General features: G+C 38.6%; 1 long non-coding RNA gene across 1 annotated transcript in view; it reads right to left on the minus strand.

The window, feature by feature from the left end:
* The window catches only part of LOC122531289, a 69,180-nt gene that overhangs the window by 26,873 nt on the left and 22,456 nt on the right, over positions 1-19,851 (minus strand). The window contains exon 2 of the long non-coding RNA XR_006307245.1: positions 9,983-10,033. This is a non-coding gene — a long non-coding RNA (uncharacterized LOC122531289). The remainder of the gene's footprint in view (positions 1-9,982; positions 10,034-19,851) is intronic.

Here is a 19,851-nt window from a genome sequence, read left to right on the forward strand (position 1 = left end):
AAATTCTTCTTTTATCTTTAACACATTTATCAAAATACTCTGTGTTGCAAAATGGCTGAAATATTTTCACAAAAATTCCCTATAATTATATTCTATATATTTATATTATATAAATATAAATATATATTCTATATATTTAAATTCTATATTCTATATATTAGAATATGTGTATTCTAATATATAATATATATTTTATATATAGAGAATATATATTATAATGTATATACTATAAACATTTAAATTCTATATATTTATACTTATATTTATATTCTACATAATTAAATTTATAATATTTATATAGAATATTAAACTTATATAGAATAGAATAATATTTATATAGAATATTAAATTATACTGGAAGAAATTTTAATAAAAGGATTAAAAAAATGTGATAAAGGGAAATATAGAATTTAAATATAATTTGATAAAAAAAAAATGTGATAAATATAGGGAAATACAGAATTTAAATATCATAGAATATTAAATTATATTAAATTATATTACATTTAATATTCTATGATATTTAAATTCTATACTTCCCTATATTTATCACACTCTTTTCATCCTTTTATTAAAATTTCTCCCAGTCTCTTGCCAACAATAATTCAATCACCGTAATCTCGTCGATGTTTGACGATCCATTAACAATAAGATAGGGACGATTACGGCAGTGTCAATCGACAAGGGATCAAATATCGTGCGACAGAATCGATCGTCGAGACGCAACGGAACACGGTGCTTTGACCTGTAACAGTGTCTGTAATTAGTCCGGCTCCTAATTCCCGATCGTGAAAGGATCCAGGAAACTCGTGTTTCAGCGTAACCTTGGAACAGAGCACGTCCGTGGTAGGCCGGCGATTATTTAACGCAACGGCATAATCGTCGTCGACGTAACGACCGCGTAATTTATAACGTTACGTTGTAAGCTGGTTCCCCCTCTGCCGGTGTATGCATTTCATCCGCGTCCTTGAATTTCTGTTTCCGGCCGTCTAATAAATTCGATTGCACGACAGACGCTTCCGATGCTTCTCTGTTCGATTAATCGACCACGCGTACGATATAATATTATCAACTAGCGCGATAAACAAGTGTTTCTTTTTTTTTTTTTGAAGGATCAGGCTGGCGAGCATCGTTCGAGGCCCTTTGTTCGAGAAAAATTGAGGTCGAGCCACGTAATTTTAAGCAATTGCGAAGTTAATTGAACGATAATAGTTTTTATCGGGTTTCACAATCTAATTGGTAATTTCAAACTGCTCGACGAAGTAATTACTACTAATTATTCTGGACAAATAATTACGCGGTACAGTATATCGTCTAAAAATTTCGAACGTGGAGTGTTAAATTTTACGCGCGCAATCTGAAGACGCGAAATAAAGGAAAGACGCGAAATAAAGTGTCTTCGATTTAACGAGCAATTTGTACAAATATAAAATAGAGAAGTGACGAATTTGATACGTGCAACTTTCAATATTTGTTCGAAAAATCACTCGGATACAAAATTGGAGAGAAGAACATTCGAGAGACTACACTTCGCGTTCTAAGATCATGAACTTCAACTTGTCCTTTAGACGAGACTGCCAAACACTGTTGCAGAAATTATTAGACGATATTCTCGAAACTATTCTATTTCGCCTGTATTTATACGGCGCGTGCTATATATACGATTCGAGAAACAACTCGTTTCGGTGGAGTAAATGTGCGCTAGAGCAAGTGCCACTGCAATGGAATAATACCTCTGCGCAGTGGAATAATACCAATGGTAGACAGACCAGCGAAAGTGAAACATTCGAGGTGCAATTATTGCGAAACTTCAGGCAACTGAGAGCTCGAACATTTTCGAGAAAATTCGAAAAGTTCGAAGGTACTGGAATTTTGGTTTAGTCAATTCAACGAGGTTTGGAAATTTGGAGAAAAAATTCGAAGAAATTTAGAAATGTGATTTAGAAAGATTCGAAAGTTGGGGCGTCTGAAAATTTGAACGATATTTTTCAACTCGGATATTTGAGGATCTGAAAAGAAGTTCGAAAACTTAATGGATCGAAAATACAAAAATTCAATGAACACGACTTTGTTCCGTTCGCGCATGCTGAATGTCTGCGTCAAGAGCAAACGCAGGGAAATTAACACGATCGTAGCGAGCAATTAACGGTGCAACGTTTGCACATTTTGTTCTCCATCCGCGAAAACCAATTCGCATCATCCGGCTCTTTCTCCAAAATCCAAACGAAATTTTTTTCTCTTGCAACAGTGTGTGCTCTTTTTTTTTTTCCCTTCGAACGCCTGACTTTCAGGCAAATTCCAATGATAAAGAAGCCTATCGTGTGCGTTTCGAGCAACAGACTGGCTCGTAAAAGTTCGAGAGAACAACGAAACGATCTCGTGTCGCTGGAAACGCTCAAAACCACGAATAAACATACTCGTGCCCTGCTAAAAATACACGAAACCTTGGAGGAAATTCAAGGGTTTGGTCGTCGATGAACAATTCGTTAATTCGCGTATATAAAATGTTGTCTTTTTCAGATCGTAATTTTAATAGCGCGTATTTAATTAAAACAATTTCCAAATAGTCTCGTTCACTTTCTCTAACTAAGGTAATTAACTTATTTCGTTAGATTGAATCAGATGTAATCTAACCTAAATATTTGGTTAGAAATTTGAGTTATTTGGATAATTTATTGGTCGTTTGAACTATTTGGGTCCGTAGTATATTGTCAGTTGAATTCTGAATTGAAAAATTCGATTAATTTTCGTCGGAGAAGCTGTCAGAATTGAACGAAAATTGTTTCCAACCTGTCTCGAAAATGACAAATTTATATTTTCTCTTTCTACAAGAAAGTTAAAACAAATATTAAGAGCGAGAATAGTTTATGAATATTAGAAATTGAATAAAAATTCGACGTTGAATGCCGAAGTGGTTCGTGCTAAATCTCCTGCTGCCCGATACGATTGTCAAAAAAATTTACGACTGGCTCTGCGTACGCGCGAATTACATAATTCACCGAACGAGGGGAAAGAAGGAAGAGAAAAGAAAAGAAAAAAAGAAAGAAAAGAGTGGTCGAACGAGAATGGCCACTGCCAAAACGTCGATGTGGCAATCGCCGCGTTCTTTCGTTCCCGCTGCCAGCTCATACCGCTTCGCCATCGTTTTAATTTAAGACACCCCTTCAAATGTCACGAATACACATTCCATTCCGCAGCGTCCCGACGTTGAATTGAAAACACACGGTGCTTTCCACGTTTCTCCGCGAATATCCCGGTCGGTGAGTCACCTCCTCCGACTTTTGGAAACGATATTATGCAACCTGGCTTACGACAAAGTCACGTCGTCTCAGTGCAATTCATCAATGTACCGACTGGCAGGAATATTAACAAAATATCGTAGCTGCTTTCAAATATCGTCGACATTGTAGGAAAGTTTTCTTAATTTTTTTTTTTTCTTTTTTTGAGAAATTGAGAAGTCTGGTGAGGTTTGATGGTTCGTTTTTTCTTCGTTCTACTTAGACTGGCACTGGAGGGATGAAGAGGACGATCCTGGTGTTTTACAGCTTTGTTATTCTCTTTCGATGTCGTGCTTGAACGTGACTCTAAAAATAAGATCTAAACACTGTGCCACGCAGTCGAGGATCAACAAGCATCATTCTGTCCAGACAAACCGCTCGTAAGCATAAAGTCTGCAACAAACTGTTCAAGGCTTGGAACTCTTTCTGTCGTGCACTGTTTTGCACGAATTTTTCCATTTCAAAGTCCCTCGAACCGACTTTATTTTTCACTCGTACACGACGAATAAAAGAAACAAAATATTGCACTTGTATTTTTGTATTGGACTTGTATTCTTGTACCATTTTACATTACGTCCATTTTTAAGAAAAGACTCGCGAATAATCGAATAATTAACATTTCTCTGCTTCGTGCGCAAAGTTAAACAACAATCGAATATTGTTAAATAATTTTACCTTCTGTGCTCGATAATACTGACAATTGCATCTCAATTATAAGACCGTTTTGCAATTGTTTACGCGATTCCACACTTCTGTGAAATTAATTTAAAAGAAATGGAAATTTAAATTCTTCTGATTACATTTACACTTTATCCGCGTGCATCTCAAATTTCCCATATCGGTCCAATTTCACGGTTTCATTCTCGACGAATTCTCCATCGACTGGTTTCGTTTGAAAATCGTGACAGGTGACTGACAAACGCGATGAGAAGAGGGTCGGACGCGGAATTCGCAAGGTCGATTTCTTGAATGGCGGCGACAGAGGATAGACAATCGTATTCCGTACCGTTTCGTTCGTATTAGCTCGTTTAGAGCGGCGTAAGCGTATCAATCGGCTGTCACAGCCTTGGTTGTGGAACGACTTATTTTTAGAGAATTATTGCTTCGCCTCTAGTAAACAAGAAACTAATCGATTATCTCTGCGTCGAACAAAATCCTGTCTCCCTAGCCTAGCATCTAAACTCTGTAGTCAAGTAATTAGCAATGTTGGATCATTTCGAAATCGATTCGATCCATTTTTGCAGCTTGGAAATATTTTTGCACGATCCACCAGTGGTAACTGCTCGTCAGATACAACTGAGGTTTCCGAAATTAATTTGATGGTGCATAAAAATATCATTTGCACAATCTGGTCGCCGTACAATGGAGAATTCAACGTTTAAGGAAATTTTATGAGTCCTTACCTATTCGAAGTAAGATTGAATTATCCAATACCGGCATTTTTAATACGAAATGGTGGATGAAATATGCTCAATTCAACTTACGTTTTTATTACGCTCGTCTAGACAGATTCGACGGATTTCATAAAATTTCTATACGCCTCGCAAACATATCTTCGCATCTACATATGTATGTGCAAAAACATGAATACGAGCATGAATATTTTCTTGAAGTTAGCACCGAAAAAGGAGTTCGAACCTAACGTTGTGCACGTGTACTGGATAAAAGAGTCGGATCGACGGAGATTCTCTAACGTAAGACGAATCTTATCATTCGAATGTACGTAAAATTTTATCCATTTCGACCTAAAAGAATTTAAAATAGTTCTTTCTTTAAACAAAATCTAGGGACAGCGGTTGTATATTCGTACAGAAGTAAACTTTTCCTCGTGCCTGAGAATTACACTCGTGAAATTCATCGAGGTTTCATAATAAATTTTCTGCATCCGTTAATCCTTCGACTGCTTAAAATTATTGAAAGTTAAAAAAAAATGTACATTTTTAAACACGATATATTTACTCGACATCTTCTTCTTCTATTTTTTCTTTAATGTCGCATCGACAGCGAAGTCATTAGCGACGACGTTGCCATTAGATATGAGTGTAGGAGTTTATGTTTTTGAGGTATTTTAGTACTCTTTGTATGTCATTTTGAGAAGTCAGGTTTATGTTTGCGTTGATCCCGTATTTCTGTCTTTGGATTTCTGTGGTGTGGCATTCGTGCAGTATGTGGGTTATTGTTAGTGGATGGTTATTGCAATGAGCGCAGGTGGGTGGTGAAGTATTTTTGATTTTGTGTTCATGTGTCAGCTTGCTATGGCCGGTTCTTAGGCGTGAGATAATTATTCCTTCTTTCCTGTTGGTAAGGTTTGTTGTTTGCTGGTGAAAGTCTTGGATATTTTTGTGTTCTCATAGTATTCTCCTTAAACAAGTAAATTATTCTGTTATTGATTACAAAATCATCTGTCGAATCAGCGCAGATTAAGCACTAGATTAAACGTACGTGGCGTACAAGATTCTTTCACCACCATGAATAAGATCAGACTAACTGGACAACTGTCGGTTCGTTTGTCGAAATTTCATCAACAGTGACATCGCGCTAGGGGAAATCTCTAGAGATCCCTAGATTTAGAAAGAGAGATTTCGCTCCACGAGGAGCTTTACTTTGACAACGTAAGAGAATAAATCGAAGAAAGATGGGCGAGCGAGACGAGGAAAGTAAACAAAGTGGAAGAACGCTAAGAGCCAAACCAGTCACCCAACGGTCTCGATATATTTCTGGCTCTCGGAGCGAGTTACCGATTCGGACGAATCTCGATTAATCGGTCGGGCCGGCGTGGTGCATCGAGAGCAGGGAGAGAAAGGGAGGAGGAAACTGCCGGTTTCCGCGCGGACTCGCGTAATAATGACGAAACGAGTCGGCCACGTCGACCCACATTTATAAATAGAGAAGGCCTCGTCTACGTCGGGGTGACGGCGCGGTGTGTGTCACCCCAGGAATACCACGCTCGACCGAGTGACCGACCGAGCGAGATCGTCGGCTGTGAATGGGCCTTCTTCGCCGCCGCGAAACGAGAAACGAAAGAGGTCCCTCGCTTGAAAGCCATCGCTCGTAAACGTCGTTTCCACGACAAAGTACACACACTTTCTCTCTCAAGGGGAAATTTTACGGCGCGGATAACGCCGGTTAACGTCGATCGTTGGACACGTTGGCGGCGATAGGAACAAGAGGGACTTTGAATCTTACTCCTATCGGCCGATCGTGAACAAAGATGGGTGGCCGTTTAGGCGAATAGTTTCGGGAATGAGATTTAGAGATTTATGCATTGATTGGAATTTCCAGCTGGGACTGACTCTTTCACGATTACTTGTTTGTTTGGAACGAAAGGCAGAAAGTTTATTTTATGGCGTTTCGCTTCTCGAAATAGTTACATACGTACATCGACGAATTTACTCGAAATTGTCATAAAAATAAAAGTAAGAGATTACTCGTCAAGCAATTTTCGTTTCTCATCCTTCGCGCCAGCTCTTCGGAATAGTTCACAGTTAGAAGTCAACGTGTTTCACGAGAATAGATCGCAAAGTCTCTTTCGTATTGTTTGCCATTCGTCAACTGGGTGTTACGAGCGTTTTCAATAATTGTGTAACAATCGACACGGAAAACGTGAAGCGGGCGAAATACTCGACGCGTCAACGCCTGTTCAACACCGAACAACAAAGCTATTTATGCTACTTGTTCTGCAAATAGTCCGATTGGCCTGGCTCCAGATAATATTTTTCACATGCATCTAGAGGCCGCGAGGGCAAAAATTCACGAGCGTGGCGAAATATAGAAAAGTGCCTACACTGGCGCGGGAAAATCGCTGCGATGAGTCAAACGGTGCTAATATTATGGTTGGCTGCGTCTACAAGTACTACTACACTGGCATACAACTGTTACGATTATTATCGATACAACTATGTATATATAAATGAATAATTAAAATGAAATTATCAGAATTAAATACAAAATGTAGATACAAAAAAGAATACACCAAAGTATTAAAGTATATCCTAATTAGACAAAATAGGTATAAAAAGAATACACCGAAAGCATTCATATTTTAATTACTAGTATTAAAAAATGTGTTAGAATTATCAATTAAAATTACAACGATATCGACAAATATAAATAACGTGACCTGCATTGATCGAAACATAGAATCGAAAGATCACTGAAAACCATCCCTTCTACTTCGATAAAGTAAAATAAAATATGCTAAAATTAAAGCATCAAAGCATATCCTAATTATTAGTATTAAAAATTATTAAAAAGATTGAAAAGAAGTCCCAGAAATTCTCAATTGCAACAACAACGTGATTATTGCATTGATCGGTTACAATCGTAAGATTTAGAATTAAAACGAAAAAAATCATCCTTTGTACGAAAGGTGTCGAAAGTGTCGAGAAGATGTTGACTCTCGATATTGACAAACGTAAATAATAAATAAACGCGATCGGGATTGATCGATCTTACAGTCGTAAGAAATCGTCAAGTGCCGTTCCTTGTGTTTCGATGCGAGATAAAATAAAAGCGACGCAAATAAAGATCCGTGGCGCAGGCCGCGCTTTTGTTAACACGCTCGATGCCGCGCGGTGTCTAATAATGTTAGCAAGGCCGTTCTTCCCGATGTACCGTGAATGCCCGCGCACATTACGACACGTTCCTTTGCAACGAGACCCCGAGGAACGCCGAGAGGGACGGAACTCGATAAATCAGCACCGCCGCGCGCGCGAGACCGACCTGGCACGCGTTACCTTTTATTACAGGCCGACTGAGGAAAATTGGAAGATTCTTAGGGACAGCAGTCACACCGGAAACACGCGGAAGGGGAGCATGTTTCTGTCGGTTTTAGCGCGCGGACACGCGAATACTGTGCCGAGAGATTGCGCGGATTACGTGGCCGAGTAGTTGGCGTATTTTCGGTCCGTTTCGCTCAAAGTTCTCGGGGAAAACAGCCCGAATTGTCGATCGTAGCTTAACTGTGAATAAAACGAAGCTACCTTCGAGCAACGTTTTAATCATCGATTTTGTCGAGTGGTAGAAAATATTTGCAACTTTTGGCTCTTTGCATCTCGGCCAATTTCCTCTCAAATTTCAAATTTTTCTAGAACCTTTCGGCCCATCTGGATACGGAGTTCGATGCACGATTCGATTGATGTTGCAGGATTTTTTTCCACTCGCAAAGCTTGGGTTTCCTCTGCATTCAAATCTTTACTCGAAGTCGAATTTTTCAATGGATTTCCCCTAAGATTTTAGACTATTTAACAGCAAACATTTAACAATTCACCATTTTACATATATTTTTATATATATTTTATATATTTACAACACATCTTTTTTATAGATCTTCTCCGATATGTCGATAAACCAATGTTTTGAAACGACTTGAGAATTTTAACGATCTTTTTTTACAACCATTCTACGCTTCGATCGTTTTAATGTCGCAACCAACGCTAGAATTTTCTTTTCTCGCGATGGGAACACTCGTCCCTTATTTACAACTCGATAAAACAATGATGACGAAATTTATCTGGCATTTGCTCAGCACAATAAAATAACTCAAATTCATCCTTACGTTAATCGTGTCCTGAAGTTAACATTATATATATATAAAGAAACTATCGCTAGAAAGCGAAAACACTAGCGAAATGATATAACAGTTAAACGCCATTGTCGTTGGCAGGCTGGCAAATTTCGAAACCGCGCAATTAGCATAACAGTGGTCCAGGAACACCGCTAATCCGGCCCCGGTGGAAGATAAAACGCCGTTACCAACAAACAGTTCCCCCTGCACGAAACTTTCTTCATTGATTAATCATCGGCCTCCATTCCGGCCGAGTGCCGAAAAATCACCTAACCACCGGCAACGATATTTCCGGTTCATCGTTCCACGAAATATGCATAAATGCATGTTAATTTACGCATATGAAATGAATCGTGAAAGTATGAAATAACGAACGATCGATCGATACTACTGCCTGAATAATCAGAGACTTTAAAGGGGGCGATTCGTAATTTTTCATGGGAATGAAATTTTGACAAAATTTACAGTGTACTTGTAGAAATTAGAATTTTGCTACTTTGAATGCCAAAGGAAGATCCTTGCAAAAAGTGATTTCTTGAAAGACTAGTTAGTTAAAATTATTTACGATCACTTGGCTAATCAATTTGTGAACTTTTCACAGAAATTCGACAGATTTCACGCCTGTGAACAACTAAAACAGGATGAACATCATCCGTCGAGTAATCTCGATAATATCACGAAATAAAAACCGAAAATATTGCAACGTAATATTTTATGAAAATTACGAATTGCGATGAAACGTGCAAAAATTAGGAATCCGAAATTCTATCACCAGTGAAAGTGATGGAGCTAAAACGGACTATCGGAATTCTATTAGCTTTGATAAATTATTTTCGCGACATCCGAACATTTGCCTAGCGCATCACTGACGAGACGTGGATGAACGATAGTGAATGAAGGAAGGGCGTACATCACGGCCCGGAATATTAGACCAAAGTAACCGGAAGTGAGTCAGCGCTGCGTGACTATGATGTATGTAACATAGATCAAAGCCAAAATTAGGGTATCTTTCTCCCCTTGAGTTCCGCAATCGGTGTCGTAGATGTCAGCGAAACGCGTTTCCGTGCATCGTTGAATAATTTTTCAATCATCTCTGATCGCTCGAACGATACAACGAATAAAGTGAAAGCAACGTTACCTTGCGTGGTTTTGCCTTGCGTTCAGTCACCGCCTCGAGTCGTCGTACGATCTGGAAACAGAAGAAACGGAGTTCGTTAAATCAGTCGTTTCGTTCATCGGCGATTAAGCCGTTTTCACGCGAGAAATTTCGCGAGTGGATTCAAATCAGCTATTTCGTTCGCCATTGAAGAACTGATTAAGTCGTTTTCACGCGAGAAATTTTGCGAGTGGATTAATATCAGTTATTTCGTTCGTCATTGAAGAACTGATTAAGCCGTTTTCACGCGAGAAATTTCGCGAGTGGATTAAAATCAGTTATTTCGTTCGCCATTGAGGAACAGATTAAGCCGTTTTCACGCGAGAAATTTCGCGAGTGGATTCAAATCAGTTATTTCGTTCGCCATTGAGGAACAGATTAAGCCGTTTTCACGCGAGAAATTTCGTTCGTTTCAATATCTGAATGCAAATTGATTTAAATGCAAATTGAACGATACGATCGAGATACAATCGACTCGATCGAAAGAAACCGTTACGTTCGGAGAATGTACTTTCACCGAATGCCACAATGAATGAGAAAAATGACAATAGCGATCGTAGAAGCGCGAAATCGATTCGACGCGGCGACATCCGTAGACGGCACAGCCGGCGACTCTCCTTTTATCGATTTGCAACGACGGATCGGCAAATGCTAATTAGCGCGCGCTCTCGTGTAAAACGGGAATTGGTTTTTACATTTGGTTTCTCCGCTTTCACAGTTTCAGCGGCGAGCAAACAGCATTCTGCAAATGTTCGTTTGAAAAGTGGAAGTTGCATTAATATAATTTGGTAATAGTTATGGTCTTGGAGTTCTATTCCTTGATTTACTACTTTCCTAAACAATCACTTCTTTACTACCATTTTGATAATTACTTATTTCAGTCTAATCGTTGTAGAACATGCGAAAAAAAAAAATATAATAGAAAACTATTGAGAGTTGGAATATTGAACTATTTAAGGTAATTACGAAACACCTAATTAGAAAAAATAATGAAGCTAAATAAAAAATAGAAGAAACTGTAGTTTGCGAGTAAAATGCAAGAAACGAAGAAAGAAATTTTATTTGTGTATATTTTTATTTCCTAAATGGCGTTCAATATTACTAATTATGAGAACGAGAAATAAATATTATATATGAAGAAAGAGAAAATATATTGCACAATATTAATATAATATTATATTATATTAATGGCATAATAATATTGAACATATTCAATAATATTACATACAGATGACAATTTAAAATACTACGTATAAAACTGTAATGCTAGCAATCCTTCATCGTACTCAATCATCTTGCAATCGATTGCTCGTAAACGCTGTTTGGCATGTGGTTTAATTAACCGAAGGAAAAACATCGGAAGTTGGTGATGATGCTGACCGTGAACTAATAGAGCCAAGCGTTACGCGCCATTACTGAAGTTCACGGGTCAAAGTTCGAACGACTATGCGTGAGTATGTCGGTCATGAATGTTTATACATCGCGTGGTCACGAAACGATTGACCTCAATATATTAGGTCGCTTTTCAACAAGCTTTCCCACAAATCTGCGTACCCGAGTTCTCTCGGCAACTATTTCCAGAAATATCGCTAGTTCTGCGACCACAAACTAGCTAAACTAGCTCCATGCGTATTGACGTTATTGATTATTCCAATAAAAATTGGATTCGTGCTTATCACGCTTCAAATTTAATCTTAACTTCAGATGAAAAATGAGAGGACAACTTTTTCAACTCAATTCACAGACGTTGCTTTTAGCGCGATTGCGGACCATAACGAGTGACCAAACCCGTTCTGTTTTATTTAAATATACTTAAATCTGAGAAAATATTACAATTTCGGAACAAAAAATTCTCGACGTGCGTGGCACGTCATTCCAGTGCAAAAGATTAAAATACCTACTATTCTGTTTTAACTCTTGTGCCGTTTAACAAATTAAAGAGCCGTTTAATCGTAAAATCCTCTATAAACGTCAAAACTCCATTACCTCTTCCTGAGATGTTCGAAATGTCACTCGACGCTAAAACTACCAGAATTAAGTGGACCATGTCAACTCGTAATTGTCTCTGGAAATTTTACAGAAACTCACAGCCATACAGTTTTCAGAAATTTTTTCGTAAATTTTTCGATTATGTACGTTATTCTAAATTTCCTCGTGTTTCTTTTTTTCGCACTCGTTGTAATAACTATCGTAAATGATCCACTGTCAAGGAAGTTGCTCTCAATCATCCCACGGTTTCATATCTCGTTCAACAATTCTAAAGTTGAACCTAAATTACCGACTGAGACTCTGCTTGGATTTAACGTGAACCATTAAACAATCACGGGTGAACACTCGGGTGTTCGTTCACTTTCGCTCGTCGTCTCGAAATTCGACTAGACGAGCGACTCGCAACCGGTCGACCTGGTTCAATTTTTAAACCAGCCGAAACAGTCGAACGATGGAGGGGACGTAGGAAGAAAACAGAAGAGGAAAAAGAAACAGAAAAAGAGAAGGAAAAGAAAATCGAGTGCAACGAGTGCGTGCATCGATGTATATACGGCCGAGCACATTCAGAAATAGCCGGCGCGGTAATAAAAGTTCTGAGAAGATGTGCGAACTCGTCGGCTGTCACCAATTATGGTGGTGCCGTGCACCGAAATATTGAAAGTAATTGCCTGGATCGTGTTACGTGGAATCGCCACGCCGATATAAATTGTCGCGGAGGATCGGTTTGCTCCCTGGGAAAAATATCTGGAGAGTTGGCGCACACGCGCGAGCATGATTCGCCGCGTGAAAGTGAATTCGGAGACGCGGAGTCTCGGGTGTCTTCGTTCTTTCCTCGCTTTTATTTTATTATGGTTATGTCGGAAACTATAAAAAAAAAAAGTACCGTGTCACGCGATAAGAATATTTTTTAGAAAAAATTTTATGTAAGAGAAGACGTTTTTTTATGCTGAACGTTCTCTTCTTCTTTTTTTTTTTTTTTTTTTTTGTAAATCTCCAGAAATAGTAAACTGTTTTAAATTTTATGTGAATATCGGCAATATCTTACGATATTGTAATTTTAAACGTCTCACGAAACTGACATTTAAAATTTTATTAGAGCTCTGATTAATTTATGCGACAGCATAAATGAAAATTAAATCGATGTTTCAGTTTAGAAGACCGGCGAGCATAAAGAGATTTGTTTCCTCTTCTTTCAGAAATTCGCCGAGAAATTTTGCTTCTCTTGTATATTTCAAGCTTTTCGTTATCTTTCCTTGAAAGCGTCTCGTCGCGTTGTTCTTATCTTTGCAGTAACTTCCAGTACTTTTCCTGCCTCCTCTTCATGCGCAACTTGGCGAGATTTTCTTCATTTTTCCAGCGAATTCTTCAAACTTCCTTCCGTTTTGCATTAACCTTCTTGCGCTCTATTTTTTTTTTTCCCATCGAACTTATCAAAAATATTCTAAACGAATTCCCTCGCTTACTTGCATCATCTTCTAACACGGTAACTTTTTTTTCTTTGCTTCTAAATTAATCAAATTTCGCTTCAAAATACAAATAAAAATAGTGATCATTCATAATAATATATTCAGGTAAACAGATGACATTGTTTCCCTCCAATTTGACTATCGAATATTTAAAGAAAAATACCCAGAAATGGAAAGGAACGTTTTTATAATCGATATTTACATTCTAGTCGAATTATTAAATCTTCCTGCTCGTCGAAGAAAGCTTATCCATGCTCCTGCATTTTTACGAGATTCAAGTTCGAAATAAATGATCAAAACCTGGAATTTTCGATTTTCAAGTTCTAGAATTTACTAGAAAAAAAATTTCTTTCTAGGTCGTAAAAATCTCTCTCTTATATCTCTGTCACTGCTGTAATTTACTTCATCCACACTTTCCGAGCTAATCCTATCCTTTGTGGCGTGACGGCGCGTCTGTCGTAAACGGGTTGTGAATTTGACGATAAATCCACGTGCGCGTGTCAGGAATTTCGTTTCAGATCAGACATTGACCAACGACGACGCGCTGTTAATTTCCAAGTTTATCAGGAAATCGGGGAAACGAGTTATTCGTTCGTACGATGAAACCGCAGTGTTGGCGCTCGACGCACGATGGACGCGGCCCGCAGATGTCAGGATTTGAATACGAAAAGACGGTGAGAGTCGGCTCGCGTCACGACGACGCCGCGTACCGTTCGCCATTGTCTCCATTGTTGACGTGACTCGACACAATCGTCGCTGGACGACAACAGAACGATCGAACAATAGGCAGAACGCGAGTCCGGCCGCGACTCTCCAAGCGACATTCCGAGTCGTCCTTGTGCTCGCTCTTCCGAGAAAAGAAAAAAATTGACAAACGACGGGCGGTTCTCGCGAACTCTGACGCGAGTCATCATTGAACCAGCTCGATGATCACGTCGTTTCGCTATTCGAGCGTGAGTCCCCACTCTCGACGATCTCTCTTTTGACAGCAGTCTTTTGACATGCTAATATTCTTTTCGTCGAAAGTGGTTTCACGTGGCTGGCCGAGGCATCTCTTGCCTTTCGAGTCGATTGTCTTTGGCTTTGTCATAGTCGGTAGGCTGTGCATTTCAAAGCACGTGAAACGTAACGAGTAAACGTAACGTCGTTTGTTCGATACTGTACAAAATTTTATTTTTTAAATTATTGTTAAATTTGAAAAAGAAACTATACTTGTGGGTAGCCCTGATACGTAGCGGAAGTTTCAAGGCTTGAAAACAGTTTTCCACTGTGCCTTTTTCATTTTATCATTTTACACTTTACAAATTTGTACGAAATACTAGTTTCTTTGAAATAGAAATGTGTTGCACACGGAAGGAATTATACATGTGAAATTTGCTAAGCGGTTAATTCGAGTATCGCATTATTTTATTATCGTCAGACAACTTACAATTAAGGCTTCAATACAGACGAACCGCGAAAGGCTTCTGTCTTTAATTCTTAATTGATTCGCCACGTAGTCAACATTGTTTTCCTTGCGAAAGGAAACGGGTGAATTAATTCTGCACGATCTCCTCCGATTATAAAGAATTTACTCCGTCTGGTTTCGAGGCTATTTCTGTCTCCGATAAAAACTTTCCCTACACACGCGCAATTTGCATTCATTCGTATGCCGTAGCTAATATGCAAGTCTCTGAAAGTTTAATCTTAGACGGTTAAAAATAAAGATCACGCTCGTCAACGCAGAAACTGTATCTCTGTGACTCGGGCATGAATTTTAAAATGACACAGCGAAAGCTGCCATAACATTTGATTAAGCGCATATATATATATATATATATATATATATATATATATATATATATAAAGAAATAATAAGTAAGAAGTGCGAGAATGATATTGAGAAGGAACGCGAGGAACAGATTTACGTAACAAAGAAACGTTTAACCATCAGTGACAAAAATACGGGTCACGCAACAGAGGCATCGCCCAAAGTACATCACATGCGTCATCGTTCACGAGAATAAAACTATTTACTTGGACCTAACTGCAAACGAAAATCACGGAAACCTTTTTTTTTTTTTTCTTACGATGCTCGACACTCCACTATACAGGGTGTCCATAAAGTCTCTTTACAGTCTCAAAAATTTATTACAAAATAAGATACATATATTTAAGTAATTTTTATGAGAGGCGAGAAAACGTAAGTATATACGTCTCGTTTCGTAATAATTTTCGCTTGTCTGTCTTTTCATTCGCCTTTGTAACAAATTTTCGAAATTGTAAAGAGACTTTACGGACAGCCTGTGTCCAATCTAAAGAAACAATTAAACCAACAATGACAACAAAGATCAACAAAGTTGGAGTCCTTATCAAAAAAATTGTGATTAATCCCCTTTGTCCCAGACTTTCGGCTTGTTATCGAGCACATCGAATAATCCGGTCGAATTACACCATTGGCTGAAGAATGAAACCGGCTCGCAGACGGCGGCGCGAGATCGATAAGAAAGGAAAATCCGTAAAGCCCGTCCAGTCGTTGCCGATAAAAAACGTAAACGCCATCTCCGACGCGTGTAACTGTTAACTCGTTACCTCCGGCAACGTTACGGCGGTATCTCCGACGAAGCGGGATAACATGGCGTCCTTCAACAACGTACTCTGTTCCCTTCTTTTCTTTTTCTTTCATTCTTTCTTTCCCTTTTTTCAGCGGTGGATTTTTCGCCAGTGCGCGTGCATGCAAAAATCGAGCCACCGTTACCCCGTTCGCCTGTTTTCCTTGTCCCGTCTCGCGGAAAAAAGTCGGTCGTCGAGAGGGAAATGTTTTCCGGCCGGCGATCAATACCGCACCCCTCTCCCGGTTTCCTCTCTTTTGCACGCCGCTCCCTTTCTCACCCCTTTCACGAAAGAATCCCGACGAAAACCTCGCTGAACCAAGTTCCATCTTCGCTGTCGTTTCCACCCTCCCTTCCCCTCCCCACCCTACCGTTTCTCGCTCGAAAGTTTCGAATCGTTTCACGCTATTATTCGAAATGAGGCATTCTACGAGGGTGGAGACGGAAACGAGGTATTTCGAACGAGCCGATTGTCTTGGAAACTTTTTCGTAGGTACTCCTGGGCGAGGAGTATCTACGCGAGGAACAGCGAAGTGTCTTTGAGCGGTGGACGACAGAACGATTCAATGGTCCGAGAAAATTGCGCTATCGTTTCTTGCCTTTGTGAAAGAGCTGTTCGAAAAATTCTCTCTTCTTCTCTCTGCGCCGAGTATCGCGCGAATCTCGTGTTTGGAAGAAAGGCTTGCATTCACGCACGATATCTGTATCGCGCGAATATCCGTTTCTGACGAGAAAGTAACATAGCAATTGAAGAAGTTAATGTGGTCCATGTGTTCGTTCGGGGTGTTGTAAACGTGTACAGAAAAATTAAATGACGATCAATATATCATTACTTGTACGTACAAATCAGATTATCCACCAAACGAGAAGAAGAGATTATTATTAACGAGATCATTTTCGACGAGATTAGATTTCATTTCCTTTTTCTTTCTGGAAGTTGAACGAGAACTGAGAAAACACATTCGCGATGCATTATTAGTTTTTTAACGTACACGTGTATTATAAAATATTAAAATATAATATAAAATACTATATTATAAATATAAAATATAATATAATATAATATAAAATACTATATTATAAATATAAAATATAATATAATATAATATAAAGTACTATATTATAAATATAAAATATAATATAATATAATATAAAGTACTATATTATAAATATAAAATATAATATAATATAATATAAAGTACTATATTATAAATATAAAATATAATATAATATAATATATTATAAAATATTATATTATAAATATAAAATATAATATAATATATTATAAAATACTATAGTATAAATATAAAATATAATATAATATAATATAAAATACTATAGTATAAATATAAAATATAATATAATATAATATAAAATACTGTATTATAAATATAAAATATAATATAATATAATATAAAATACTGTATTATAAATATAAAATATAATATAATATATTATATAATATAATATAAAGTGCTATACAAAATATTATTATAAATACTATATTATAAAATACCAAGTGACAAGTCGTAATCGAGGAAACGGATTAATCACGAATTCATTACATCGCGATCCAACGGACGCTAATCTGAACGGACGGTATCTGATCGTTTAATTAACGCCGGTCCGATTATTCGATTCCAAGATTCAGTCTGACAGTTTAATCTCAAACGTCCGCGTCTTATCGCAAGGCGTAAATTCAAATTACCAAGTCACATGGCGAAATTACGAAAATTCCACGAAACAATGTTTCTCGAATGTCGCCAAGGGAGAGGTTTTTGAACGTTAAATCGGCTGAATTTTGCGCGAAACGAAGTTCGCTGGATGCGTAACGAAGGGTGGATGCTGTACGCGCCCTTGACTCGATTAAATCGGCCCCTAACTCGTGGAATCTGTTTAAAGCTCCACGTTACCGTGGATTTACGATACGTCGATCTCTATTAAAAGGCGTATGCAAACGGGGAAGAGTTGAAGTCTCTCTTTCCATGAATAATTGTATCAAGCGTCGAGTCTATCGGGGTGGAAAAGTCTTTAATCTCGACAACGGAGACACCATTGCTTGTGCACGTGCTTTTTCACATATAAATACATCGAACGAAATCAATTTCTCTCGCAATTCCATCTCTGTTTATCAGTTCATCCTCTCGGATTCAATTTTCGCTTTGCAAAAATATTCCATCGACAGCTCTCGGAATTTTTGCAAATTTTTCGAATTCGATCGCGCTCGTCGACTTGGAACTCAATTCTCAAATAATCGTCAAGACAATAAAAATTGACGTTATTTGGGTTTATTTATAAAATAGCAGTTTAGCTTTAACGACAGCTTTTATGACAGATCCTCATCACTCGAAGGTTTACTTATTTCCCAGAAAGTTCCAGTGCGGTGTGTTAGGCTAATTAGTTACTTATGCGGTACATCAATAGGTCTACGTCATCGACCCCTGATGATTTACAGTTACTTCTGTTTCAAAAAACAACAATATGTTAAAAATACTCGGTGTCTTTCAGTGACAAGAATTCCGCCGCGAAGCTTTCACTTTCATCGCCCCCACCCCTTGTCCCGCGAATTTCGAGTCCAAACAAAGTCAATCACCCAACCCTCGAACAACCCCAAACCCGCACGCCAGGTCACGCTCGATCAACCCTCACGGAAACCACCGGCAAACCCTACTACACCAAGGAACGATCCTTTTTTACCTACGGCACACACAGGCTACAAAGGATGCTCGTATTTAGCCTTCGTTTGAGGGGAGGGTTGAATTCTCCCAAGGACACGTGACGTGAGTGACGTCGCGCGAAAGAGGGAGGAGGGTGACGCGCTATTTTAACGGACGACCCTGGACGGGATCGATCGCACGCGAATTAACAGGCGGCGTATCGACCTATAGGTGACGGGGCACAGAGAGAAGTATTCCGTGCTGCAGCCGATCCTTGCGGTGATTTGGGTATCGCGCGGCCACGCGAGGTCGTCGAACTTGCCGGGGCGTGACTGACTCCGGCAAGAGGGTAACTTCAACCATCGTGGTGAACTTCTGCCTCACGCGGCCGATTGATCGATCCTCGACGCTGCCGGCCCGCGCTATATCCCGTATCGCCGGGATTTATCTAGGATTTATCCGCAGCTCAAGTTTCCAACCTGAATTTCCCTGACGTTTCGCATCGGGGACGCGCGAATCCCGCGATGATATAATTTCGCGTACGATAAACACAATAGGTTCAATATGGGGGCGTTCGAGTGAGGGAAGTGCCGAGGTTTCAAATTTTGATGTGTTAAGGATGTTACTGTCGGGTTTGTAAGATTTGTAACAAATTTGCTACGACGTAACGATGTAAATTGGAAAATATCTGTAAGGAAATAATTTTCATTCCAATTCATTCAATATGGTGGTGTTCAAGTGAGGAAAGTTTCGAGGTTTCAAATTTTGATGTGTTAAGGATGTTACTGTCGGGTTTGTAAGATTTGTAACAAATTTGCTACGACGTAACGATGTAAATTGGAAAATATCTGTAAGGAAATAATTTTCATTCCAATTCATTCAATATAGGGACGTTCGAGTGAGGGAAGTTCCGAGGTTTCAAATTTTGATGTGTCAAGGATGTTACTGTCGGGTTTGTAAGACTTGTAACAAATTTGCTTCGACGTAACGATGTAAATTGGAAAATATCTGTAAAGAAATAATTTTCATTCCAATTCATTCAATATGGTGATGTTCAAGTGAGGAAAGTTTCGAAGTTTCAAATTTTTATGTGTTACGGATGTTACTGTCAGGTTTGTAAGATTTGTAACAAACAAATTTGCTTCGAC

The sequence above is a fragment of the Frieseomelitta varia genome, unplaced genomic scaffold (assembly GCF_011392965.1).
Source record: "Frieseomelitta varia isolate USP_RPSP 00005682 unplaced genomic scaffold, Fvar_1.2 scaffold_383, whole genome shotgun sequence".
NCBI classification, from domain to species: Eukaryota; Metazoa; Arthropoda; class Insecta; order Hymenoptera; family Apidae; genus Frieseomelitta; species Frieseomelitta varia.